This window comes from Phocoena phocoena, chromosome 1 (genome assembly GCF_963924675.1).
Source record: "Phocoena phocoena chromosome 1, mPhoPho1.1, whole genome shotgun sequence".
Lineage (NCBI taxonomy): Eukaryota > Metazoa > Chordata > Mammalia > Artiodactyla > Phocoenidae > Phocoena > Phocoena phocoena.
In genome coordinates this window covers 115,011,327-115,038,497 of record NC_089219.1, presented here as the reverse complement: position 1 = coordinate 115,038,497, position 27,171 = coordinate 115,011,327, and the positions used below count along the sequence as shown (strand labels likewise).

Sequence of the window (27,171 nt, the reverse complement as noted above, 5' to 3'; positions counted from 1 at the left end):
CAACATCATTAATCATTAGAGAAATGCAAATCAAAACTACAATGAGATATCATCTCACACCAGTCAGAATGGCCATCATCAAAAAATCTAGAAACAATAAATGCTGGAGAGGATGTGGAGAAAAGGGGACACTCTTGCACTGCTGGTGGGAATGTGAATTGGTTCAGCCACTATGGAGAACAGTATGGAGGTTCCTTAAAAAACTACAAATAGAATTACCATATGACCCAGCAATCCCACTACTGGGCATATACCCTGAGAAAACCATAATTCAAAAAGAGTCATGTACCAAAATGTTCATTGCAGCTCTATTTACAATAGCCCGGAGATGGAAAGAACCTAAGCGCCCATCATCGGACGAATGGATAAAGAAGATGTGGCACATATACACAATGGAATATTACTCAGCCTTAAAAAGAAATGAAATTGAGTTATTTGTAATGAGATGGATAGACCTAGAGTCTGTCATACAGAGTGAAGTAAGTCAGAAAGACAAAGACAAATACCGTATGCTAACACATATATATGGAATTTAAGGGGAAAAAATGTCATGAAGAACCTAGGGATAAGACAGGAATAGAGGCGCAGACCTACTGGAAAACGGACTTGAGGATATGGGGAGGGGGAAGGGTGAGTTTTGACAGGGCGATAAAGAGTCATGGACATATACACATTAACAAACGTAGTAAGGTAGATAGCTAGGGGGAAGCAGCCGCAAGGCACAGGGATATTAGCTCGGGGCTTTGGGACAGCCTGGAGGGGTGGGAGGGGGAGAGTGGGAGGGAGGGAGACGCAAGAGGGAAGACACATGGGAGCACATGTATATGTATAGCTGATTCACTTTGTTATAAATCAGAAACTAACACACTATTGTAAAGCAATTATACCCCAATAAAGATGTTAAAAAAAAAAAAAGAGAAAGCCTTAATTTTAGAAAGTAAAATTCAACAATTTTTACGTTTAAATTAATCTTTTTTTTTCAAAAAAACATCAATTTTACACAGCTTGTGATACAGAAGTAACAATATGCAAAACAGTGGAACATCTATGCTCTCCCCACCCAAACTGGGCATGCCCATTCCTGTCCCCCAAGAGGTGGAGAACCCAGGACCCCTGCCCAGCAGGACTTAACTTAGTTACAGGCTCTGGGAGAGACTAAGCCCTTAGGGGTTAAGGCTAGGAGGGAAAGACGTCAGCATTTAGGCCCCCTCGAGGGCCCACTGGTTAACTGGAACTGTGCATGTATACATGGGATGGGGAGGCGGGGGTGGGACAACCCCCCACAGGCCAATTCTCCCAAGGCTCTAGATTTTCCAGTTTGGAAATTTAATTTAAGAAATAATTATCTGCACTAATAGATCATAACAATATTCTTCCATAATATATGCTGCTAACTTTCTAGTATTGCTTTTTGCATTAAAGACTTTATTCCATTCAAAAATAATTTAGATCTATGTAGCCATTTATTCTTCCATACAATATAAAAAAATAGGTTTACTAAGTACCTAGAAAAATTCAGCTAGAATGTTAACTAGGAATTTACTGAAGTTATAGAATAAAGAGAACTGTAATTTCGTATAATAATTTCTTCCATACAACTCCTATTAATCAGAAATACTTTCATGATCCTAATAGTTATTAAAATCTCCCTGCAGAATACTTGTATATTCTCTCTTGCACTAATTTTTAGCTATTTTATAGTTTTTGATGCTATTATAAATGGTATCTTAGTTTGTTTGTTACAAAAAAAAAGTTTGTTGATTTTTTAATATTTATTTTGTGTCTGCATTAGTTGCTAAACTTTCATGTTAGTTCTAATGGTTCCCTTTTTATTCTATTAGTTTTATAGGTAGAAATCATACCATCTGAAAGAATACCTATTCTCTTGAAATCCTTTCAGTTTTTATTTATGTTAATTTTTATCTAGATAATTCCTGAGCTCTCTTTTTATTCCCAACATTTTACTTATTTTTTTCTTATATACAATCACATGACCTTCAAATAATATCTTTTCTTTAATTCCTCTTTTAATCCCTCCTTATTTTTCTTGCCTTACTAGATTAACTAGGACTCAGTATTCTATTGAATGGTGAAGATTATAGTAGGCACACAACTTGTATTTGATTTTCACTGGAATGTTTTTAAACATTCACAATTAAATTTATCTCAAGGGGCTTCCCCGGTGGCGCAGTGGTTGAGAGTCCGCCTGCCGATGCAGGGGACGCGGGTTCGTGCCCCGGTCCGGGAAGATCCCACATGCCGCGGAGCGGCTGGGCCCGTGAGCCATGGCCGCTGAGCCTGCGCGTCCGGAGCCTGTGCTCCGCAACGGGAGAGGCCACAACAGTGAGAGGCCCGCGTACCGCAAAAAAAAAAAAAAAAAATTTATCTCAAGCAGGCTGTGTGTAGTTACATTTGACCATACAGTGGAAGTTTCCTTTTGTTCTGAGTTAGTAATGTTTTATCAGAATGGATATTTAAATATATCAAATGCTTTTTCTATAATTCTAGAGATGATTTTATGGTTTTATTTCCTTAATCTGTTAAAGTAAGGGATTCTATCAAGTGATTTTTATTGGTAGACAAACCTTGCATTCTCTGGATAAATCCCACTTTATGTGGTGTTTGTTTATATTTGCAAGTATTTTATTTGAGTCAGTTATAGATAATTTCTGAGTAAATATACATAAATGAGATTAGCTAATGGTTACTATTTTAATATTTGGTTTGTTTTTTTTCCTGGAAAAATTCTTGCTGGTTTGGTGTAATGAAAAGAGTGCCTCCTAAAATTAGTTGGGATTGCCAACAAACACATGAAAGGATGCTCAACATCACTAATCATTAGAGAAATGCAAATCAAAACTACAATGAGGTATCAACTCACACCAGTCAGAATGGCCATCATCAAAAAATCTACAAACAATAAATGCTGGAGAGGGTGTGGAGAAAAGGGAACACTCTTGCACTGCTGGTGGGAATGTGAATTGGTACAACCACTATGGAGAACAGTATGGAGGTTCCTTAAAAAGCTAAAAATAGAACTACCATCCGACCCAGCAATCCCACTACTGGGCATATACACTGAGAAAACAATAATCCAAAAAGAGTCATGCACCACAATGTTATTGCAGCTCTATTTACAATAGCCAGGACATGGAAGTAACCTAAGCGTCCATCAACAGATGAATGGATAAAGAAGATGTGGCACATATATACAATGGAATATTACTCAACCATAAAAAGAAACAAAATTGAGTTATTTGTAGTGAGGTGGATGGACCTAGAGTCTCTCATACAGAGTGAAGTAAGTCAGAAAAACAAAAACTAATACCGTATGCTAACACATATATATGGAATCTAAAAAAAAAAAAAAAGGTCATGAAGAACCTAGGGGTAAGACGGGAATAAAGACACAGACCTACTAGAGAATGGATGTGAGGTTATGGGGAGGGTGAAGGGTAAGCTGGGACAAAGTGAGAGAGTGGCATGGACATGTATACACTACCAATTGTAAAACCGATAGCTAGTGGGAAGCAGACACACAGCACAGGGAGATCAGCTCAGTGCTTTGTGACCACCTAGAGGGGTGGGATAGGGAGGGTGGGAGGGAGGGAGACACAACAGGGAAGAGATATGGGGATTTGTGTATATGTATAACTGATTCACTTTGTTATAAAGCAGAAACTAACACACCATTGTAAAGCAATTATACTCCAATAAAGTTGATAAAAAAAATCAGAAACCATTACTTGTGACCCTACTTGATGAAATGAGAAACTTCAGAGTTTTACTTAGAATTAAAATATATGCTAATAAGCATGAAGTTTACAAAGGGTCCTGCTGTAAATGTACTCTTACTGATGTAAGAAGTTAATAAATAAAACCCTCAATTCAATAGTGTCAGAGGCCCCAGGTGGGGGTGCTCAAGCTTTTACGTGGCTCGCCATGATTGCAGATGCCAAACTGCAATTCTCTGCTCATCCTGAATGAACCCAATTTTGCTGGAGAAATACCTGGTCGTCTATTTGTTTTAGGTCAACATTTATAATAAGAAAGCAGTGAGAATATGTGGGAAGTGAAGTTAATAGAATATTCTGGGGTTATTTATCCAAGATTCTCTTCTCATTGGTCCTGCTTGAATGTTCCATGCCTGCCTTATCATACACTGGTCTCTGCTGGACATGCTGACCTTCCTCTTTCACGGTGTTTATAACTGTTTAAAGTCTCTTAAATATTTCTTTATTCTATTTATCGCCCATATAAATGTATTTAGGCTATTTATTTTGTTATTTATTGGTGTATAAGTAAACAAAAATTATCTCAGGCTAATTCAAGGAAAAACATTTTTTGCAAAGTTAAAATTAGAACATAGAAAGCTGGAAAGAGCTTCACTTGAATACTTGTAATTTTAAAAGCTGGATAACCAAAATCACAACTTTTCTTGAAACCATCACAGCACTGAAGTATCAGGGCAACCAATTAACCCAGAATTTAAGGAACGATTCCTCCAAGGAAATAGGAGATGCATTGCTTACTTGGGACAGATGCCAGATGCTACATAAGCCAGGAAGAATAATTCAGCTAAAATTGTTAATAAATTCCTAAAGTCTAGCATAACTATATAGAACCCCTAAGAGTCACAGATAAGGGAAATTCACTTATATCTCTAGGATTTTTCCATGGACCTCCCCAGGGGCTCCTGAAAGATTGGAATCAAGGATATAGGCCAGAGAAATCCTTCCTCGCGGCACAGGCCTGAGATCTGAGAAAGGCAGGAAGTCCCAACCAGATCTTTCTCCACTATCTCCCACACAGAAAAAAAACCTTAACCTGGTGAGGGAGGGGAGGTCAGTGGGGGAGGGCAAAAAGCTCTACTGTCTTCAGGGCACAGGTGAAGAAGACACACAGCAATTGGAGAAAGAGGAAAAAGTGGGGAAGGGACACTAAAACATCCTGTCCTCAACTATTAGAGGTTCCATGCTGCTGAGAGGAAGGCAGGAACACTTAGGATGCCCAAGCGCTAAAACAGAAAGACAATGCTTAATAATGAGACTGAGTCAGCATAAAGATAATGCTCCTACTCTCCGTCCCAAGCAGGTGAGCCAGCACAGAGTAACAGGAACATTCTACTGCTGCAAGAGAGGCAGCAGTATGACCATAAATCTTGAGGCACCTCACAAAGGAAATATTGAAGCCTGAGAGTGAGGCAGACATTAAGAAAAAAATCTTTAGCAGATAGTCCTACTGTTCAAACAAGGTAATGCCAGAGGAATTTGAAGGCTGTTGAAACAACAAAACACACAAACCCAGTTAACTCCTAACTCATTGACTGAAATCGACACACTTGATGCTTAGCAAAAAAAAAAAAAAAAAGACAAGTTCATTTTGAGGCCAAGAAAATAAGACAAAAACACTCTTTACCTCAGTGTCTATTTTTGTCCACAAGATGTCTGCATTTGGATGAAAAGTTATTAAAAACACACAAAAAAAAGCAAGGAGAGGGAAGCCCCCAGGTGCCTAAGAGGGTCTGCACTTGCCCTATGAATTCTTTTGCCCAAGAGACAGTAACACTAGCCAATTAAAACAAACAAACAAAAAAAGTACACTAAGATGGATACATGTATACATATAGCTGATTCACTTTGCTGTACAGCAGAAACTAACACAACATTGTAAAGCAACTATACTCCAATAAAAACTAATAAAAAAAAAAGAATTCAAGATGGCAGGGTACCCTAGCTATCCTAGGGGAGTCCAGCATTCTTCCCTGGGTCACCAGACAGCCCGGGGATCCTTCTTGACTCATTGGTCAAGACTTGACTCATTGGTGCTTAGGCCACCAGCATTCTCATGTTCTTTCTAACAGCTCTTACTTTGTGCTCCTCCAAACACCATCACAGCTCTTGAATTCCTGCTTCCTCAGGACACAGATGTGAGCTCCCCTCCCCACATGGTCTTACACAGTCATCTTACATTCCCCTCCCCACCAACAGAAACTTCAACTTCCCTGCTAAAGAAATCCACTGCCTCTTATAACCATTTGCCTTTTACTGGCCTCATTTTCTCTCCCTCTCTGCTTCAAGTTTTTTGCTTGCCTTTCTGGCTTCAGGAATCCGGTCTGTGTGCTTCTCGCCCCTCACAGCAAATCTTTTCCAGTAAAAGGATCTTTGGTCTGAGAGTCAAAATGAACTCCTGGACAGACAACTGCTGGATACAGTGAATTGGAGAAATCATATCAGCATTCTGGCCTTAGTTTCCTTCTCTGTAAAATGACTGAGTGAAAAGAACTGAGTATTTTCTAATATGAATTAGAAATTCATATTAGAATTTCTAAATGTTGGAAATGGCTCTAACATTTTTGTGCCTTACTGTGCTCCTGTTCCTTCCCACCTGTGTGTTCTCCTCCTTCCCCGCTTTGCTTCTCCCCACTTCTTTCTCCCTCTTCCGTGTCTTCCCAGCCATTCTCCACTAAGCCTTTATCTCAGCTCCCAGGATCTCCTCTCCATCTTCTCATAGTCCCTACCTATTCAATCTAATCTCAGTCTTTTCTTTCTGCCTCAATTTCAAATCTAAAGCCTTGTTTTACCATACAATTCTTGAATTCCTGTGTATAAATACATAATACACAGTTATGGATTCTATTTTTGGCAAAATGTCACATTACAACTTGAAAAGACCCAGAAATTCAAGGTAAAAAATGCCTTTTAATTCTTTTTTGAATACACAGCTGCATTCATGATAAAATAAGGGAAGAAAAAATAGAAAAAATGGAAACCCAGGGATGCAAACAGGAAATGATACTTGGGCATACAAGACATCGTGTGGGTTCCATAGGGGTTTGGCTATTGTGGTTACTTGGATCAGGAGACAAGGCCTTGAGACCAGGCAAACAAAGTGAAATTTGCAGCTGAGTTTCCTCCTGTGCTCTCATCTCAGTGAAAAGGTTTACACCTAAATATACAGGGAAGAAAGCTTACCTGTGTGTTTACTGAATATTGGCTTGTTTGTTTGTTTCTCATTCTGAGAATTACTGATCATAAATCTGAGATAGGAGCTCAAAAATATTCTGCTTGTGTGATCCTAGAATACAAAATCCAACAAATTAAAATAAAAGGTGATTTTAAGTTTGTAATATTTCTGCGACACTTGGTGAAATTCAAAGAAAAGTTGATCTCGAGAGAAGCACCTTCAACACAAGCTGCAAAGGATTCCCACACATAAAGCCTTTCCTAACATGAGGCCACAATCCAAAATTAGAGAACACAGAAAGAAATATTCCATCATGAAGGATAGTAGGCAAACAAACAAAGAACAGGTTAAATCCCTGAAGAAATCACACATAGAGGAAATTCTATTTTAAAAGCTTAAAGATATAAAAGGAATAATACCAGAAGAGAAAGAGACATTATCAACAACTACCAGGCAGATTAAGCCTCCAGAAATAAATATTCTGAACACTTCAATTAAAAACTCAATGCATGGATTAAGCAACAAAAAGAGAAAGCAATTTTGGACTTCCCATGTTGCGCAGTGGTTAAGAATCTGCCTACCAATGCAGAGGACACAGGTCCGATCCCTGGTCTGGGAAGATCCCACATGCTGCAGAGCAACTAATCCCAGGCACCACAACTACTAAGCCTGCGCTCTAGAGCCCACGAGCCACAACTACTGAAGCCCGCATGCCTAGAGCCCGGGTTCCGCAACAAGAGAAGCCACTGCAATGAGAAGCCCGTGCACCACAACGAAGAGTAGACCTCGCTTGCCGCAACTAGAGAAAGCCCACGCACAGCAACAAAGACCCAACACAGTCAAAAAAAAAAAGAGTGAGAGAGAGAGAAAGCACTTTTTAAATATATCTAGATTGGGATATCTGAAGAATTTCCTACAATGAAATACAGCACTAAAGACTTGAATATGAAAAAAAGAAGTTAAGAGATATGAAGACTAACATGAAATCCAGTATAAGCCCAATAGAAATTTCATTAGGAGACAAAACACATAATGAGAAGAGGAAATATTTGAAGAAGTAATGGCTGGGAATTTTCCAGAATTAATAAAAGGCATAAATCTTTAGATTCATTAAAAACAAAAGCTCCAAACAAATTAATGATTTGAAAAATAATCTTAATTTTTTATAGTGAAGAAAGCAGCTCAAAGATGTAGGTAACTTAGAATATAAATCAATTTAAAGCAAAGTTCTTTTCTCTTAGATTTCAGTTTTGTCTTAATAATTTAATCAATGTTTAATAAATACCAAGGGACATGCTGAACACTAAGATGAGAAAGTGTAGAAGACAGAAGCTCACACTCTAGAAAAAGAAACATGTAAACCAACCATAAATCTAGAGTGTTGTGAACGAACCACAGATGTAGAGGTTGATGATTCTACTGTGAGAGAAAGTACAGGGGTGGAATGAGCCTCATTAAATCCACTTTATCTATATTTGTACTGCTTACATGGCCTTGCTCACTCAGAGCCCCAAATATTGGCTTCAATAATCATATAGGACTGAGGCAGTGAGACTATATACCCATGGGAATATTTCAAGTGGTTTTTAATTCAGAAATTGATGAAGATGTCAAGAAGGTTGAACCTACATAATGAGCACCCATATAACACCTTGTGTGTTAGATATCAACTTTAACGCTTCCATAAGAAGCTGATGAGAATCTTGGACAGTCAGAGAACATTTTCTTGGCCATGCTGCTTAATGGTTCTTACCTGTTTCAGAATCACTACATAAGAAGGATAATAGTCAACACACCTATTAGGTGCCTCTTCTCGTGCCAATTACATTTAATATCGTTTTTTCCCAGTTTATTTTTTAGGGACACATAATCAGACGGAAAGTAGGTGAAACCATTCTTTGCTATATGTTTACTCAAGAATTCTCCTTAATAGCATCCTCTATGAAAACTATTTTAAGAAGACTTTGATTTTCCCTCATATGTTCTAAAATGCTGCCTAAAAGTTTAATTATTATCCTGCTATGGTCGTTATATGCTTGTCTACCTTGCTTAATGGCTAATCACCTAAAAGAAATTTTGCCAACACCAGATGTATGAGTTGGCTAGTGTTGCCATAACAACTACCACAGACTGGGTGACTCAAACAACAAAAATGTATTTCTCAGTGTTCTAGAGGCCAGAAGTCCAAGATCAAGGTGTCAGCAGATTTGGTTTCTCCTGAGGTCTCTCTCTTCAGCTTGTAGATGGCCATCTTCTCACATCAATGTCCTCAGACCATATTTCCTCTGTGCATGTACATCCTCTTGACTCTTTGTGTGTATGAATTTCCTCTTCTTATAAGGATACCACTCACATTAGATTAGGGGCCACCCTAGCAGCCTCATCTTAACTTAATTACCTTTCCAAAGGCCCTCTCTCCAAATACAGCTGCATTCTGAGATGCCGGGCATTAGGGCTCCAACATATGAATTTCAGGGAGACACAATTCAGCCCATAACACAGGATATATTCACTTTCAAAATCTTCACTTTACCTCGTCACTTTTCAAAGTCTTACTGAGTTTCAAATTTGTTTTTTTAACAGAGGTGCCCTATAGATGTCTAGACTTCAGAGACTGTTGCTCTGGCTTATGAAAGTAACCCCTAACTTCCAAAAAGTCTATAATTCTGTATTGTTTTCTTATTAATAATTGTTGCCCCAGTGTTTACACTTAAATAGACATCTCTGTTTTTTAACATGTAGAAATAAGTCTAACTTTTCTTTATTAAGCCCAAAAATCAACATTATATTTTTCCTCTCCTTTCACAAGATGCGCTTAAAGAAGAAGAGAAAAGTAGGAAGAGTCACTCTAGTATCGAGATTTAGTATAAACCTAGAGTAAATAAGATTACTTTACTACATTGCATTGGTGCAAGGATAGACTCATAGAAGAAAGGATCAGAATGAGTCCAGAAACAGACCCATATACTCACCTATGGACGCTGAAACTACAACACAACTGGTACTGCATATCAGCGTTAGTAAGCAATTAACTAACACTGAAAAAATACAATTTTACCCCTATTTCACACTGTACACAAAAATCAAATCCAGGTATATTATAGATATAAATGTAAGAAGTAAAGTAGTTAAGCTTCTCAAAGATAAAATTGTACAGAGGTTTGCAAAGTGGGAACCTCAGACCAGAAGAATCTGCATCATTTGGAAGCCATAAGAAATGCAGATTCTTGGGCCTCTTCCCTGACCTAAAGAATTAGAAACTCTGGAGGTGGGTCCCAACAAGATACACTTTAAAAAGCCTTCCAGATGATTCTGACGTCCACTCGAGTTTGAGAACCACAGATTAAGGAGAATATCTCATGACCTTGGGGTAAGGGTAAATAAATTACAAGAGTAGAATAAAAGTCATAAAGAAAAATGTCAATAAATTGTATCCCATTAACAAGAAATCCTTTTCATCAAAATACAACTTTAAGAGAGTGAAGAGTAAACCAAGACTTGTAGAAAATATCACAATGCATATCCAACAAAGGATTTGTATACAGAAATTATAAAGAACTTCAATTCAACAATTAAAAGACTGAATCCCCTCCCCACCACAGAAACACACACACACACACACACACACACACACACACACACACACACACAATAGCTAAAATCTTAAACTGGTACTTCACAAAAGAGTGTACATAAATAGCTCAAAGGCATATGAAAATATGTTAAGTACAATTAGTCAACAGGGAAACGTGAACCAAAATAACAATTGGATGCTCTACACCCATGCCAGAAGGGTTAAAATTAAAAGGGTTAATATATCAAATATGAATTAGGATGTGGATAAGATAGAAGGTAGATTGGTATAAACACTATGAAAACCTGTTTGTCATTATTTATTGAATGTAAAAATTATATATAACCTGTGACCCAGGATTTCATTTACATGTATATTCCAAGAGAAATGAGTGTTTATGTTCACAAAAAACATGTACAAAAATGTTCAAAACTGCATTGCCCAACACACCTAAAATCTGGAAATAATTTGAATTTCTATCCAGAGTAGAATGAGTAAATTTTGGTATATTCACACAATGGTATACTACACAGCAATGAAAAATAATAAATTACTGCTGCATGTCACAACATGAATAAAATCACAAAAATAATGTTGAGTGAGAGAAGGCAGACACAAAATAAGTCTTACTGTATGATTCTAGTAACATGAAGTTCAAAAACAGAATCAAAACTAAACCCTGGACATGGAGATCAGAGTATTTGTTGTCCTTAAAAGATGTTATCTGGGAAGTGGAACTAAGAGGGAGATTTCTGGGGGCTGAAAATATTCTTTATCAGGGTAGTAGATTGTGCTTATGTCCCTTCAGGAAAGCAGATCTAAAATAGGAAAGGAGAGAAAGTCAAAGTACACTGCAATGACAAAGGGAGCTTTATAGGTAAGACTTTATTTAGGGGCATGATGCCAGGTATTAGGAGTGGGACACTCAGTAAAACAGGAAAGGATAGAAAGCCAGTAAAATGGTGTGTTATCAGATTGGCCACCACTATGGAAAACTAGGATCTGATCCCACTGGAACCCTCTGATGAATCCTGCAGACTGTGGCTCAGTGTTATCAGCCTGAGGCAGATGAGGGGAGCACATATCCATGACCCCTGTTCCCTAAGCGTCAGGGATTGCCCCGAGGAGTGTTAATTCCCACACACTTACAGTTTTGAGCATCCAAACGTGATAAGCAGCTGCTCACAGGTGTTCCAACCACACCATGAGAAAAGCCTTAGCGCAAAAATGCAAGATACCCAGTGCAGATCAAGTTAGGCTCTCTAACCAGTTGCCTTAGCAATGGCTGGGGAAAAAATAGAGGGCTAGAAGATGTGATGCAGGTCATAAGAGGTGTCTGATACTACCAGGTTTTTATGAGCAAACAAACAAAAAATATATTCACAAAATCGATCAATTTTTTTTCATAAGAAAACTTCCAATAAGCTACAGTCTGGTCAGTAACTGCTTATCTCCCGGTGACATCTAGTGGTGAAATATAGACATTCACAAGCATCAAGTTACAGCTTCTCAGGTGTCTAAAATGAAATTCTTCTGAAAATTCTATGTAGCTAAGCTTCCCTCCATTCTGAATCAAAAACCCAGTGCCTGATGTGGACAGTCACCTGCAGTAAGAGCTGTTCATCTGTTGGGACACATCTTAACCCACCACTTTAAGAAGAGCAGGCAAACTCAATTTGGTACCTTGTAAGTAAACTACATTAATGTGGGGAACTTTGTAATAAGACTGCTGTAAGTGTAGGATTTTATCTGACTCTGAGTTACTTCCTCCATATTTTTTCCCATAGTTACAGTCAGCCTTAAATGAGATCTCTACATTGCATTTGTAGTCTAAAAATCCTATTTCCTCCAGCTTTTGAGAGTTGCTCTACTTAAATCTTCAAATTAAAATATCTATGAGAAAGTATACCAAGTAAATTCCATTAAGCCAATTTAATTTCATTATTCTAAAACCACAATTAAATAAATTATTTTTTCCCAACTTTATATTTTTATTAAAAGTATACTCATTGGGATCAATTCTTTTGCATATGAAAAAATTATATGTGGTAAAAACTAATTGAGAAGTCAGTTGTTAAAATTTACCTGTAAAGGGGGCTTCCCTTGTGGTGCAGTGGTTAAGAATACGCCTGCCAATGCAGGGGACATGGGTTCAAGCCCTTGTTCGGGAAGATCCCACGTGCTGCGGAGCAACTAAGCTCATGAGCCACAACTACTGAGCCTGAGCTGTAGAGCCCACGAGCCACAGCTACTGAGCCTGCATGCCACAACTACTGAAGCCCGCGTGCCTAGAGCCCCTGCTCCACAACAAGAGAAGCCACTGCAATGAGAAGCCCGCACACCGCAATGAAGAGTAGCCCCCACTCGCCGCAACTAGAGAAAGCCTGTGCACAACAACGAAGACCCAACGCAGCCAAAAATAAATTAAATAAAATAAATTTTAAAAATATTTACCTGTAAAGGTTTTGCTTTTGTGAGGGTTTTTTTTTTTGGTAGCCATTATTTCTACCAAAATGCATTAATGACCAAGGAGAGGGGGTTGTTACTGGAACCTAGAATGAGAAAGAGCCATACAGAGTCAGTCAATTTGAGAGAAGCAGTGATCTTTACTTGAGGGACAGAGCTAGCCCAAGCCAGTGACACAAGCCAAATATATTTATATTACTAGTTTTAAGCTTTTTTTCCTGCTAATTCCAGTATCTGCATTTCTGTGGATATGTTTCTTTGGTTTCTTTTTATGTGTTCCATTTTCATCACATATTTCACAGTGCTTTATGATATATTGGACATTGTTTATAGATAGCAGTGGAGATTTAACTATACAACTCTTTTGCTTTATATTTATTTCTAAGAATGTGCAATCTCATTCCAATATGTGGCTACTAAAGTGAACATGTGTTTATTTAGATATCACCATGTATCAAGTTAATCTTGGCCTAAGGCAACAATTTTTAATATTGACTTCACCTCTGGTTAACCTTCCTCCCAGTGCCACAGCTGTTCCTGTCTACGTCCAATTTCTTTGATCTTATCAATGTTTAATCCTGGGATCCGATGGGAGTTGGAACTCAGTTTCATCTTTTGAACCCATGGTAGAAGAGCCCTTTTTACTAGGCACCTTGCAAATACATGAGACTAGAGTATATCATCTAGTCTCATGTATTCTCTAGACTAGGTCCACAATCACTGCCCTTTACTCAGCAAAACAGGAGTGGTAAGCCAGGGAAAATTGTTAGTCCAAGTAAATATTACTGCATTTGAGAGTCTTCTAGACTCCAGTCTCTGGAACCTGTTCCCACCATTGTTAATCTTTCATCTATCTCAATCTTGGCAGGCTTTCTTCTCCAACGTTGCCTCCAGACACTGCCATTTTTGATAGTCATGTATAAAGAGGTCCTGTCTCTGAAAGTCAGTCCATCTGGGATTTTCTTACAATCACTTCTCTTCAATAGTTTCATACATAACTACAAGTTTTATAGTATCTAAATTTTTGGTGTTACCATGGGAACAAAGATTTTCTACATCCTTTCATATCCTAGCCAGAAAATTGCTTATTGTGTTTAAATTGTAGCCAAATTGCAAAGAAAATTAGAGTTTCTTTATTTTGTCTATAACTGATCTGGTTTTTCCCCACAGTTATTTCCTGCTGGGTAAAAGGAAGAGAAAGAGGAAAAGGATGTAGTTATGTTAAAAGTCAGTGTAGGCTCTAAGACTGCATTTTTCTATCATGAGCCTAGGAGCTCCAACTGTAAAAATAGAACACAGATGGGACATATTCTCTGGGGTTACAATTCACAAAAGTTAAGATATATCTAACTCTGCTAGGTTCAAGATGATGGAGTAGAAGGATGTGCACTCACTCCCTCTTGCGAGAGCACTGGATTCACAACTAACTGCAGAAAAATCATTCACAGGAAGACACTGGAACTCACCCAAAAAATTAGCCCACACCCAATGACAAAGGAGAGTCTGCAATGAGATGGTAGGAGGGGCGCAATCACAACAAAATCAAATCCCATAACTGCTGGGTGGGTGACTCACAGACTGGAGAACACTTATACCACAGAAGTCCACCCACTGGAGTGAAGGTTCTGAGCCCCATGTCAGGCTTCCCAACCTGGGGTTCTGGCAAAAGGAGGAGGAATTCCCAGAGAATCAGACGTTGAAGGCTAGCGGGATTTGAATGCAGGACTTTGACAGGACTCGGGGAAACAGAGATTCGACTCTTGGAGGGCACAGGCAAAGCAGTGTGCACATTAGGACCTGGGGGAAGGAGCAGTGACCCCATAGGAGACTGAACCAGACCTACCTGCTAGTGTTGGAGGGTCTCCTGTGGAGGGGGTGGGGGGGTGGCTGTGGCTCATTGTGGGGACAAGGACACTGGCAGCAGAAGTTCTGGGAAGTACTCCTTGGCACGAGCTCTCCCAGAGTCCACCATTAGCCCAACCAAAGAGCCAGGTAGGCTCCAGTGCTGGGTTGCCTCAGGCCAAACAACCAACAGGGAGGGAACCCAGCCTGACCCATCAGCAGACAAGCGGATTAAAGTTTTACTGAGCTCTGCCCACCAGAGCAACAGCCAGCTCCACCCACCACCAGTCCCTCCCATCAGGAAGCTTACACAAGCCTCTCAGATAGCCTCGGCCACCAGAGGGCAGACAGCAGAAGCACAAAGTACTACAATTCTGCAGCCTGTGGAACAAAATCCACATTCACAGAAAGATAGACAAGACGAAAAGGCAGAGGGCTATGTGCCAGATGAAGGGACAAGAGGAAATCCCAGAAAAACAATTAAATGAAGTGGAGATAGGAAACCTTCCAAAAAAAATACAGAATAATGATAGTAAAGATGATCCATGAAAAAAAAAAAAAAAAAAAAAAGATGATCCATGACTTCAGAAAAAGAACAGAGACAAAAATTCAGAAGATACAAGAAATGTTTAACAAAGACCTAGAATAATTACAGAGCAAACATTTAGAAGAATTAAAGAACAAACAGAGATGAACAATACAATAACTGAAATGAAAACTACACTAGAAGGAATCAATAGCAGAATAACTGAGGCAGGAAAACGGATAAGTGATCTGGAAGACAGAATGGTGGAATTCACTGCCACAGAACACATTAAGAAAAAAGAATGAAAAGAAATGAAGACAGCCTAATAGGTCTCAGTATTAAACGCAACAAAATTTGCATTATAGGGGTCCCAGAAGGAGAAGAGAGAGAGAAAGGACCCAAGAAAATATTTAGAGAGATTACAGTCGAAAATTTCCCTAACGTGGGAAAGGAAATAGCCACCCAAGTCCAGGAAGAACAGAGAGTCCCAGGCAGGATAAACCCAAGGAGAAACATGCTGAGGCACATAGTAATTAAACTGACAAAAACTGAAGGCAAAGAAAAATTATTGAAAGCAACAAGGGAAAAATAACATACAAGGGAACTCCCGTAAGGTGAACAGCTGATTTCTCAGCAGACACTTTACAAGCAAGAAGGGAGTGGCATGATACATTTAAAGTGATGAAAGGGGAGAACCTACAACCAAGATTACTCTACCCGGCAAGGATCTCATTCAGATTCGACAGAGAAATCAAAACCTTTACAGACAAGCAAAAGCTAAGATAATTCAGTACCACCAAACCAGCTCTATAACAAATACTAAAGGAACTTCTCTAAGTGGGAAACACAAGAGAAGAAAAGGACCTACAAAAACAAACCCATAACAATTAAAAAATGGTAATATGAATATACATATCGATAATTACCTTAAATGTGAATGCTCCAACCAAAGCTCCAACCAAAAGACAAAGCCTCGCTGAATGGATAGGAAAACAAGACCAATATATATGCTGCCTACAAGAGACCCATTTCAGACCTAGGGACACATACAGACTAAAAGTGAGGGGATGGAAAAAGATATTCCATGCAAATGGAAATCAGAAGAAAGCTGGAGTAGCTATACTCATATCAGGTAAAGTAGACTTTAAAATAAAGAATGTTACAAGAGACAAGGAAGGACACTACATAATGATCAAGGGATCAATTCAAGAAGAAGATATAACAATTATAAATATATATGCACCCAACATAGGAGCACCTCAATACATAAGGCAAGTGCTAACAGCTATAAAAGAGGAAATCAACAGTAACACAATAATAGTGGGGGAATTTAACACCTCACTTACACCAGTGGACAGATCATCCAGACAGAAAATTAATAAGGAAACACAAGCTTTAAATGACACAATAGATGGGATAGATTTAATAGATATTTATAGGACATTCCATCCAAAAAGAGCAGATTACACTTTCTTCTCAAGTGCACATGGAACATTCTCCAGGATAGATCACATCTTGGGTCACAAATAAAGCCTCAGTAATTTTAAGAAAATTGAAATCATATCAAGCATCTTTTCCGACCACAACGCTATGAGATTAGAAATCAATTACAGGGAAAAAAATGTAAAAAACACAAACACATGGAGGCTAAACAGTACGTTACTAAATAACCAAGAGATCACTGAAGAAATCAAAGAGGAAATAAAAAAATACGTAGAAACAAATGACAACAAAATCACAATGATCCAAAACCTATGGGATGCAGCAAAATCAGTGCTAAGAGGGAAGTTTACAGTGATACAATCCTACCTCAAGAAACAAGAAAAATCTCAAATAAATAATCTAACCTTACACCTAAAAGAAATAGAGAAAGAAGAACAAATAACACCCAAAGTTAGTAGAAGGAAAGAAATCATAAAGATCAGAGAAGAAATAAATGAAATAAAACCAAAGAAAACAATAGCAAAGATCAATAAAACTAAAAGCTGGTTCTTTGAGAAGATAAACAAAATTGATACACCTTTAGCCAGACTCAACAAGGAAAAGAGGGAGAGGACTCATATCAATAAAATTAGAAATGAAAAAGGAGAAGTTACAACGTACACCACAGAAATACAAAGCATCCTAAGAGACTACTACAAGGAACTCTATGCTAATAAAATGGACAATCTGGAAGAAATGGACAAATTCTTACAAAGGTATAACCTTCCAAGACTGAACAAGGAAGAAATAGAAAATATGAACAGACCAATCACAAGTAGTGAAATTGAAACTGTGATTAAAAATCTTCCAATAAACAAAAGTCCAGGGCCAGATGGCTTCACAGGTGAATTCTATCAAACATTTAGAGAAGAGCTAACACCCATCCTTCTCAAACTCTTCCAAAAATCTGCATAGGAAGGAACACTCCCAAGCTCATTCTATGAGGCCACCATCACCCTGATACCAAAACCAGATAAAGATAGTACAAAAAAAGAAAATTACAGGCCAACATCACTGATGAATATAGATGCAAAAATCCTCAACAAAATACTAGCAAACAGAATCCAACAACACATTAAAAGGATCATACACCATGATCAAGTGGGATTTATCCCAGGGATGCAGGGATTCTTCAATATATGCAAATCAATCAATCTGATACACCATATTAACAAATTGAAGGAAAAAAACCATATGATCATCTCAATAGATGCAGAAAAAGCTTTTGACAAAATTCAACACCCATTATGGTAAAAACTCTCCAGAAAGTGGGCATAGATGGAACCTACCTAAACATAATAAAGGCCATATATGACAAAACCACAGCAAACATCATTCTCAATGGTGAAAAACTGAAAGCATTTCCTCTAAGATCAGGAACAAGACAAGGATGTCCACTCTCACCACTATTATTCAACATAGTTTTGGAAGTCCTAGCCACAGCAATCAGAGAAGAAAAAGAAAGAAAGGAATACAAATTGGAAAAGAAGAAGTAAAACTGTCACTGTTTGCAGATGATCTGATACTATACATAGAGAATCCTAAAGATGCCACCAGAAAACTACTAGAGCTAATCAATGAATTTGGTAAAGTTGTAGGATACAAAATTAATGCACAGAAATCTCTTGCATTCCTATACACTAACAATGAAAGATCAGAAAAAGAAATTAAGGAAACAATCCCAATCACCACCGCAACAAAAAGAACAAAATACCTAGGAATAAACCTACCTAAGGTGGTAAAAGACCTGTACTCAGAAAACTATAAGACACTGATGTAAGAAATCAAAGATGACACAAACAGATGGAGAGATATACCATGTTCTTGGCTTGGAAGAACCAATATTGTGAAAATGACTATACTACCCAAAGCAATCTACAGATTCAATGCAATCCCTATCAAATTAGAATGGCATTTTTTACAGAACTAGAACAAAAAATGTTAAGATTTGTACAGAGACACAAAAGACCCCGAATAACCAAAGCAATCTTGAGGGAAAAAAACAGAGATGGAGGAATCAGACTTGCTGACTTCAGACTATACTGCAAGCCTACAGTAATCAAGACAATATAGTACTGGCACAAAAACCCAAATATAGATCAATGGAACAGGATAGAAAGCCTAGAGATAAACCCACGCACCTACGGTCAACTAATCTATGACAAAGGAGGCGTGGATATACAATGGAGAAAAGACAGTCTCTTCAATAAGTGATGCTGGGAAAACTGGACAGCTACATGTAAAAGAATGAAATTAGAACACTTCCTAACACCATACACAAAAATAAACTCAACATGGATTAGAGACCTAAGTGTAAGACTGGACACTATAAAACTCTCAGAGGAAAACATAGGAAGAACACTCTTTGACATAAACCACAGCAAGATCTTTTTTGATCCGCCTAGAGCCTGTGCTCCGCAACAAGAGAAGCCACTGCAATGAGAAGCCTGCACACGGCAGCAAAGACCCAACGCAGCCAAAAATAAAAATAAATTAATTAATTTTAAATAAAAAAGAGTCATGTACCACAGTGTTCATTGCTGCACTATTTACAATAGCCAGGACATGGAAGCAACCTAAGTGTCCATCGACAGATGAATGGATAAAAAGATGTGGCACATATATACAATGGAATATTACCCAACCATAGAAAGAAATGAAATTGAGTTATTTGTAGTGAGGTGGATGGACCTAGAGTCTGTCATACAGAGTAAAGTAAGTCAGAAAGAGAAAAATAAATACACACATATATATGGAATCTAAAAAAGAAAATGGTTCTGAAGAACCTAGGGGCAGGACAGGAATAAAGACGCAGACATAGAGAATGGACTTGAGGACACGGGGAGTGGGAAGGGTAAGCTGGGATGAAGTGAGAGAGTGGCACGGACATATATACACTACCAAATGTAAAATAGCTAGCTAGTGAGAAGCAGCCGCATAGCACAGGGAGAGCAGCTCAGTGCTTTGTGACTACCTAGAGGGGTGGGATAGGAGTGTGGGAGGGAGATGCAAGAGGGCGGGGATATGGGGATATATGTATACATATAGCTGATTCACTTTGTTATACAACAGCAACTAACACAACAATGTAAAGCAATTATACTCCAATAAAGATGTTAAAAAACAAAATAGGTGTTCTCTGACACACAATGAGATCTGAGACTCAAATGAAAACAGTCCCTGTTATTACACGTAGAGGTTTCTCCAGTGCTCAATGAGGGTGGAATGTGGCCGAACTTTTTGTGAAACTCAGTATGTTTATAGGCTTTTTCACTAATAAGAACTCTAGTGCTGTATGAAATGAAAGCTCTAAAGGAAGCTTTGCCACACTGGACACACACACACACACACACACACACACACACACACACACACACACACATATGGATTTCTCCTCAAGTATATTCTCTAAGGATGGCATGCCAACTGAAGCTCTTCCCAAACTCATGTGTATGCAAATCCATTCCCCTGGGACTGCTTCTTTGAGACAAGAACATCTTAGGGGAAAGCACTGACACATTTTTCTTGGTGGTACCCTCTTTATCTTTCACTGCCTTCCTGTTGCTGAACTTTTTCCAGTTTGGATGCTGTGCAACACTTATTGACCTTTCTTGTAATGTTTCAGTATGCTCAGATACCCTGGAAATATTCTGCATCTAGACCTGAGAAAAAAATAAAGAATAACAGGCCTTATATTAGTTACTAGGAGAATCCAACATTTTTCTTCTGAAGAATTCAAAACAAAGGAAGAAAATCAAAATGATGTTTGGTCCACTCTCAACTGTTAAGTTCCAACTCTTTTTTTTCTATTTTTTTTTTAAAGAATTTATTCAGGTAGGAAGAAAGATCAACTGAGGTGGGCCTTTTAGAGTGGTTAATTGTTTTAAGTGAGCAGTTTTCTTCTGAGGAAATTAGGCACCATTTTAAATTGCACTGAATTATCTTTAAGAGGAATATGTACAGTAAGTTTTCAAGCATCATAAGGGAGTAGAACAGTGATGTAATGTGTTTGCATTATCTTGGAGGAATCGTTGGGGCCGTGAGACCCAACTCCCTTTATTGTCAACTCTTATTAACCACATTCTTTTAAGAGAAGCACAATACTTGCTTTATTGCATATGTCATGCTTTGAAGGACATAAAAAGAAGATTCTGGAAGTTCTACAACCAAAAGTTTTTTAAAAGCTAGGCTGAAATGAGACTTTAATATGCGATAACCCATTCTCTAAAGTGGATCTACCAGAGCATCAACCAAATGACAACTTTTAGACCTGAAATCTCCTTCTCTCATGGTTTTGTGAAACAAAAGTAATGACTAAGTTAAAGTTTCCATACCATGAATCAAAATAAAAACTACCTTAAAGTTTAAGATGTCAATTTAATTAACCACATTCAAATTTGGTTGTTTTTGTGGGTTTTAAACTGGAAGTGTATAAAAGCAGGTAAATGGTTTGAAAGCTTAATCTTTCCCAGTCTTATTTTGCTTGACCAAACCTACTCATCATTCCTACTGCCACCATCTGACCCTAATTAGACACATACTATCCACTTTTAACTCTCAAATGGAGCAAGATTGAGTGCAATATAACCTACTGATACATTAATATTCTCTCTCTCCCTCTCTCTCTCCCTCTCCCTCCCTCCCACCCTCTCCCTCTCTCTCTCTCTCTCTATCTCTCTCTCTCTCTCTCTCTCAGATACACACAATCACCCATCACTCACTCAGGTCAGGCCTACTGCTCTTATAACCAAGAGTCAGCCATCTTGAACCTGTATGAACAAGAGAGGGAGAACGTAAAGAAATCTACAGGGGGGTTTCCCTGGTGGCACAGTGGTTCCCTGGTGGCACAGTGGTTAAGAATACACCTGCCAATGCAGGGGACACGGGTTTGAGCCCTGGTCCGGGAAGATTCCACATGCCGCAGAGCAACTAAGCCTGTGCATCACAACGACTGAGCCTGCGCTCTAGAGCCCGCGAGCCACAACTACTGAGCCTGCGTGCTACAACTACTGAAGCCCCTGTACCTAGAGCCCTGCTCCACAAGAGAAGCCACCACAATGAGAAGCCCACGCACTGCAACGAAGAGTAGCCCCCGCTTACCACAACTAGAGAAAGCCCACGCACAGCAATGGAGACCCAACACAGCCAAAAATAAAAATAAATAAAATAAATTTATATTTTTTAAAAAAAGAAAGAAATCTACAGGGATTTCCCTGGTGGTCCAGTGGTAAAGAATCCGCCATACAATACAGGGGACATGGGTTTGATCCCTGGTCAGGGAACTAAGATCCCACATGCCATGGGGCAACTAAGCCCACGTGCCACAACTACTGAACTCGCACACCTCAACCAGGAAGCCTGGTTGAGGTTCCATATATATGTGTATTTATTTTTCTCTTTCGGACTTACTTTACTCTGTATGACAGACTCTAGGTCCATCCACCTCACTACAAATAACTCAATTTCATTCCTCAATTTCATTGCATGCTGCAAACTACAGAGCCCATGTGCTCTGGAATCTGCACGCTACAACTATGGAGCCCGGTGCCCTGGAGCCTGTGCGCCACAACTAGAGAAAGAAAATCGACCGCCACAACTAGCAAGAAGCTTGCATGCCGCAAAGAAAGATCCTGCATGCTGCAACTAAGACCCAACACAGTCAAAGATAAAATAAATAAATAATTTAAATAAATAAATCGCTATTGGATAAAAGATAAATAAAAAAAAAACAGGAATCTACAAAGAGACAACCAAGTTGAATTCATTGAGCATGGTACCAGAAACTGGGGATACAAAGGTGAGTACAATTAGATCATTGTACTGAAGAGGAAACAGGCTCAAAGAGTCACGTGACTGACCCAAAGACATACGGCCAACAAGCAGAGCTGGAATTCAAACCTGGGTCTGACTGACTCCAAGGTCTGTACTCTTAAATACCATGCAGTAAGCCCTTCACATGACCACCTTCAAAGGACCTACAATCTAGTAAGTAGAAAGAGATTAATGAGTACTGCCATGTTGTTTTGTTCTGAGAAAAGGAGAGGGACATAGGAAAGGAAACTCATCCATCCTGGGCAGGAGAGGAGAACTGTTAAAGCTTCTTGGAAGATGTGTTCCTCTAGCTGAGTTGTGAAAGACCACTGTAGTAAGGCAAGGATTAAGGGAAAGGGCATTCTAGGCAAAGAGAACAACACAGAGAAAAACAAAATAGTAACATAGTCAGGGAACTGCAAATTTCATATTTCTGAATCATCAAGTCAGGAAAAGCACAGAGGAAGATAAAGCTGTTGAGGTAAACAGGAGTCAGATTAGGGGAGGGGAGAAGGGGGTGCCTGGAATGCCAAGTAAGGAGTTGCCAACTGAAGGGCTTAAAATGGGAGATGTGGTAAGACCTGTGGTTGGTGACAGTCACTCTGGTGGTGGTGAACTGGATGCCCTAGAAGGGGAGTGAGATCGGCAGCCAGGAGGCCAGACAGAAGTAAAGCAATAACAACTTTTGTGTGCTCTTTGACTAGGCGGGCTCATCCTTCTACACAAGGACATGGTGGGAAGTGGTCCCAGAAATAACAGAGCAGCACAGAGGCCAGTTCAGAAGTATGCCAAATGGGACAAATGATACTACATTCCAAATACACCACAGGTGACCTTGGCTCCTGAGACATGACCTTTGGCTTAGCTACAATTTAAGGAAAGATCCTAAGATTGTTCTATAGTTTTTCTAGACTGCAGATTGTTCAAAGTTAAGGACTATTATCTTATTCGTCTCTGTAGATCCCACACTATTCGTTATACACACAGTGGCTGACACATAATAAGTGCTCTGTAAATGTTTTTTTTAAATCCTTTCATCCTACAATTGAGTGCTTTCTATACACCATGTTCTAGGGACAAAGGAAACAGATTAGGACCATACTCTCATGGAGCTTATTTTCTAGTCTGGGAAACAGACAATAAGCAAGTAAACAAATATATAATATTTTCAAGAAGTGATACTACTTAACACAGGGATAGAGTAATAAAGGCTCTATTTTATTATAGATAAGGTAATCAGAGAAGGCCTCTCTGATGAAATGAATATTTGAGTAAAGCCCTGAACAAGTTACCTGAAAAAGAGTATTCCAGGCAGAGGGAGTATGCATGGGATGTTTATGAAACAGCAATAAAGCCAGGGTAGCTAGAGTAGAGTGACCATAAGGAAGAGGGTAGGAAGTGAGATTAGAGAGGTAACTGGGGATCAGATGATGGAGGGACTTAGAGGGGAATTATTTTAAGCATAATAGAAGATGAAATTTCACTTCTTTATGGTGCGTCCCATTCTCAAGGAATGCAAATGAAATAGTATCAGTCATAAACAATCCTAGAGGTAAATCTACTGTCCAAAGGCATTGCAAAGAATTCTTCTTTTTTTTTTTTTTCTTTTTGTGGCTGCATTGGGTCTTCATTGCTGTGGACAGACTTTCTTTAGTTGCAACGAGCAGGGGCTACTCTTCTTTGCAGTGCACAGGCTTCTCGTTGCTGTGGCTTCTCCTGTTGCACAGCATGGGCTCTAGGCGTGCAGGCTCATAGTTGCTGCATGCGAGCTCAGTAGTTGTGGCATGAGAGCCCTGTAGTTGCGGCACACAGGCCCTAGAGCACACGGGCTTCAGTAGTTGCAGCACGTGGGCCCTAGAGCACATGGGCTTCAGTAGTTGCGGAGCATGGGCTCAGTAGTTGTGGCACACGGGCTCTAGGGTGCACAGCCTTCAGTAGCTGTGGAGAGCATTCTTTAAATAAGCTTGGTTATTAGATTATCTATTATTTGGAAATCTATCCACCACCACCCCCTATTGCATTGCCTCCAATAAGACAATTTAGAATAGACTAGGGGAATAAAAAACGATTTCTAAATTTACGGTTCAGAAATATCTTTTGAAAGGTAATATTTCTGTTCTAGCCCAGCCAATCCATTAAGGCATGCTTTAAAAAAAATGCTAAGGGTTTTCTTCCCCAGTCATGCAGGGTTCTACTTCTTATCACAAATCAATGGGTCCCTCCTGTCTCCATGAGATTAACTCTTCAAACCTCAGATTCCTCCCATTGCTCAATAGGCAGCAGAATTAAGTCAATTTAGGTTGCATGACATTCCATGATTCTGGAGCATTCGGTATAAAAGATCTGCAAGTGATTCTAGTCCAAGCAGTGTGTATAAATGCTAAGAGATCACCCTGGAATGAGATGACGATTAATAGACATTTCTCACACAAGGATGAAGGCTAAGCATGGAGCAGTCTGTGTTACTAAATCCCCCATGAGCATGGCTTTCCCTGCAACACCTTCTGGTGTCAAAGTGACAAAACAGAAAGATACAAAAGAAATGGCTTGGGTCAGAACAAGGGGAGAGGGAGCTTGGGAGTGGAAAGAAGAACATGGAACAGAGGGAGCTATGAAGAGGCAAAGTACTTTGGAATGAGCTGAGGGAAGGATGAGAATGAGCAGAGGAACGCACAGGAAGGTAGGACAGAGATTGATGCCATCCTGCACTGCTGCTTACCTGCATGTCTGTGTCCTCCTGGACTGGACCCCCAGTATCTAGGTGGTTTCCGGCTAGTGCATCCCCAGCACGGAGCCCCCAGGGCCCTGCTCACAGCCAGCACTAAACTGTTTGTGGAGGTACAAGAAGAAAAGGATTGCTCTCTTCCCCCACTTGCACCATATATTTTTCTGACTTCTATAAAACCTAGTTCTGCGAATTCTTTTTTTTCTACCCAGTTTCTTTCATTTCCCCCTCTCTGTCGTATAAGTCAGCTCAGGTGTGCACCCTCTGTTCTATAACCAAAATGTGAGGCCAGAGACAAACTGACAGGACCAAAGAGGGACCACCTACGACCAAGGTTGCCCAACAGACTTAAGAAGAGAGACTACACAGAGGTAGAATCAGAAAAGAGGCAATTGCAATATCAAGAGAAACAAAAAAGAAGTGAGCTGCAAGGCTGCTGAAGTGGAAAACTCAGATCTTCTGTGCCTACAAACATTTGCTGTGACAGCCTTTTCTTGGGGCCGTTGGCATGCCTCATGGGCTAAGGGCACTGTTAAGATGGGCTCTGTCTAGGACAGAGACAAGAAAAGGTACTCACGGGAGAAAGAAGGATGAAGGAGGATTCCAGGGCCTGGGTGTGAGGAAGATAGCCGAGACAAGGAACTTAAGATCAGTCGGAGCCAGCTTGGAATTGTAAAAGGGATCTGCATGTGACGGGAGCTTATAAAGGGGGAAGCCCCAAGTATGGAACAAATTGAAGGCCCCTGAAGGCAGACAGAAAGAGCAAGGTCTCACCCAAAAGAAATAGCAGAACAAAGCCACCCACGCAGCTACTCCACACCGATTCCCCTGTGCAAGCAGCTTCCCTGCACCCACTGGACTCCAAGATTTCTCTCTAGAAGACTGGACCCTGGTGCCCGGAACTACAACACCCATAGTGCCCCACGCGCAGGCCGAGTGACTCACCCTCTTCTGATCCCCACTAGCCAATGGGCTTCGCCAATTTCCTCTGCCCCCGGAAAAGCCGCGAGAGAAGAGGGTGCTTCCGGTACCGTGTTCTCTTTGGCCCTCGGGGAATCTAAAGGTGCAGTGTTTACGGCCAGACCGTAAGGCAGCCGTCGTAAGTGTAAGGAAGGGGTCGTCCATGGCATGGGTTCTGCTAACCGAACGTGGGCTGCCTAGGCTGACGGATAGCGCCAACCCTCTCCTTTTAGGTTCCTTCCCCACCTCTTCCGGGGCTGGCCTAGGACCTGCAGCACAAGCGCACTGTCCCACCGATTCCGGGGCTGGCCTCGTACCGGAAGCCAGTACTCACTTCTTGACCTTCGCCGCGGCGGGCCTCGGACTTGCAGCACGCGCACACCTAGAGGAAGACCCGACAGTCAATCTGGTTGTTTCCGTTGCTGTGCTCAGGGCATTGTAGTTTGGGTAATGCTGTCCTTTTTTTCATTTTCTTTCTCTTGTTTAACATCGGGAAGCAGCAATGAAGTGTTACTAAAAGATCCCTAAAAAAAAAAAAAAAAAATCCCTAAAGCTGGAGTTGAAATTTGCGCTTTGTAACAAATCAGCTGTGGGGTATTGGGCAAGTCAGTTAATCTTCCGTTAGGACCTACTGGTATGTGAAACCTGGGTGACATTTGAGACTCAGCCTGTGTCTTCGCGCTGCTGGGAGGGCTGTTTGCAAACTGCTGGTGCCCACAGCCCTCCAGGTCCCCGTAGGAGAGCAAAGCTGCCTCCTAAGCGTAGTGCCCCAGAGAACCAAATGATCCAGCTGAGCATTGGTCCAGCATCGTCGAATGA

The 27,171-nt window shown here is 39.9% G+C and overlaps 1 pseudogene; it reads right to left on the bottom strand.

The window, feature by feature from the left end:
- The window catches only part of LOC136139009 (large ribosomal subunit protein eL19-like), a 37,767-nt pseudogene extending 11,250 nt beyond the window's left edge, over positions 1–26,517 (bottom strand).
- Positions 26,518–27,171: the final 654 nt, after the last annotated feature.